Here is a 2,500-nt window from a genome sequence, read left to right on the forward strand (position 1 = left end):
CCTTTCACGCAAGACGTTACTGGGAAATCGCGTTTTAATCAGGCAACTTCACCCACGCCGTGGAGGTGGGGTTAGGTAATTGCTTTTCATCCTAACTGAGAAAAAAAGAGACTGCCTAGAAATAGATTGTGTCCATTGCTAGGCAGTAAAATGAAATGAAATTGAAGTCCTTATCTTTGCAATTTATTTCTTCTTTTACACACTGTAAATTCCGATCGATATTATTTGTTGGGCTAGTTGTAAGGAAGTGGGGAGGGGTGGCGTAGTGAGAATTGGATAGCGCCGCACAAACGCAAAAAATGGAAGACCCTTCGATTACAGTTTTTAGGGAATATTTGAGAATCAAAACAGTGCAACCTAATCCTGACTACGGTAAGTTTGTACATGTGTCAGCATCAAAAGAGTGTGCGAATCAAGGCGGCTTTCATTGTGTAGTTTATGCTTGAGCTCAGTGCTAACTAATTCTGACTATAAACTGGCTCCCTTTTGTTTTCTAAGAGATAAGTACACAGATATAAATACCCTAGATTTGGTAGATTTTGACTTTTCTTACACATTTTAATTTTTAGTTGCTAACTGTAAATTGCAGAAGAATTTTAGATAAGTGTCCCCAATTAGCACACATTTCATGAAATATATTATATAGAAGTTAATTACGACGCAGTGAAGACGCGGTAATGAAGTTCTTTATTACCTTTTCTTATCTTGCGCCGTTTTAGCTTATAAATTACTGAAGAAATTACATATTTTAATATATGGATTTAATCTTTTCAAATCATTCAATTAATATACATGACAATTCCAATACAACCTGACATTTCATACATTTCCAACCGTTGAGACAGATGAAGACTAGTAAGAGTTCCAAGTCCTCTTAATTACTATGCCTACTATTGTTATTGCGCATACATTATGCGCATCTCGAGATTCTCGAATTTCCTATGGATGATGCTTATTAATACAGGAATATTTTTTGCACGGTTCAAAATTATGCGGTGAAAGCAGAATTTACATGTATGCAAAGAGAAAATTGGGGGTAATGACGCTTAAGCTTCAATTTGGAAAAGAACGCCATACATTGCTTTGTATTTTAGAACTTTTTACAAATACTTTTGATTAATTAATTATCTCCATAAAATGTGTGGTTACCCCCCAATTTTCTTTTTGGATTTCAATAACACTTGTTAAGATCTGCTTTTCCCGCATATTCAGTAAACCGCACAAAAATACCTTTGAATTAGAGGCACTGTCCTTAATATTTTAGAGTCCACTATAAATTTCAGTTTGCCTTTGGGTCATGCTTGCTTGGGTTGTCTTTCTTTTTCCTGTGATATATGATCTCCGAGTTATTCTATGGTTTTGCATGGGCTTCATGAGTGCAAAATGTGCTTGCTGTCTTTTGTGTCAAGACTTTCACAAACTGGAAGATTAACAGTTACCGGTATTTTTGCTAGTTTTCAGAATTTTATGCTAAACTGAGAGATGATATTAAAAAATGAGCAAGGCTTCAGATTGGGAGACTCCGGATCAAATTCTCTTCTTACTCCATTTTAAATACCTAAACTGGAGTGGTTTCTTAAAATGTTTGATGAAATTCAGGTCATTCCATTAGCTTAAACCTCCCCCCCCCCCCCCCCAACCATCCATTTTTCGCAGCACCCTTGAAGAAAAAATATGCAAAGGTTTAATATTTTGTTTAGTTCCTCACTCTCAAAGTGTGGCTGCTCCACTGTTAGTGTGGTCTATATATTTGAACCATTTGAATGTCCTTTGCACAACTTTGTTTTTCTTCCAACATTTTGCCAAACATCAGCTGAGCAGATGTCCAGTACAAGTTGAAACCATTTCTACACATTTTATTGCTAGTTCCATCCTCCTCACCGGGCTAAAATAATTTTTGCCATTACTCTTTGTCCTATCATCACACATTTTGTCATCAACTGTTTTTAACCGGTATTTTACTTTTTTTTCAGAAAGTGCTGTAATTTTTCTGGAAAGGATTGCAGGAGAGCTTGATCTTAAATTCAAATGTATCAGGGTGAGATCAAGTGAAGAGATAATATTAATTTAACTCAAACTGGTCACTGTAATGTAGCCATGTCTCCTTTTTGGCACGATGGTAGAGTCTATAAATGACAAAATGAATTTGTTTTTTAACTTACCATAATAAAAATTATTATAAATTTAACTAATATCTCTAATATGCTTACAATCATGTAAAGCATGATTAGCAAGAAGGGATTTGCTAATTAACAATTACACCCATAGCCCTTGTGGGGTACGGGTCAATAGCCCACGAGGCGAAGCTGAATGGACTATTGACCCGTGGCCCTTGAGGGCAAAGGGTCTAATTGTTTTAGTATCACCCAACTAGTCGGACAGAAAGGGCGATAATAAAGTTAGCAAATGCAAGTTGAAGAAATATTTATTTGCGAATAAAACAAAAGAAAGCGTCATGCTTTTCGCTACTTGAGGACTAATAGTCCTCCAGTAGCGTAGC

General features: G+C 36.1%; 1 protein-coding gene and 1 pseudogene across 1 annotated transcript in view; one reads left to right on the forward strand and one right to left on the reverse strand.

The window, feature by feature from the left end:
• The window catches only part of LOC138000240 (histone deacetylase 6-like), a 103,400-nt gene that overhangs the window by 23,984 nt on the left and 76,916 nt on the right, over positions 1–2,500 (reverse strand). The window lies entirely within an intron of this gene.
• The window catches only part of LOC138001112 (aminoacylase-1-like), an 18,522-nt pseudogene that overhangs the window by 801 nt on the left and 15,221 nt on the right, over positions 1–2,500 (forward strand).

Source organism: Montipora foliosa, chromosome 4, assembly GCF_036669935.1.
Source record: "Montipora foliosa isolate CH-2021 chromosome 4, ASM3666993v2, whole genome shotgun sequence".
Classification (NCBI taxonomy): Eukaryota; Metazoa; Cnidaria; class Anthozoa; order Scleractinia; family Acroporidae; genus Montipora; species Montipora foliosa.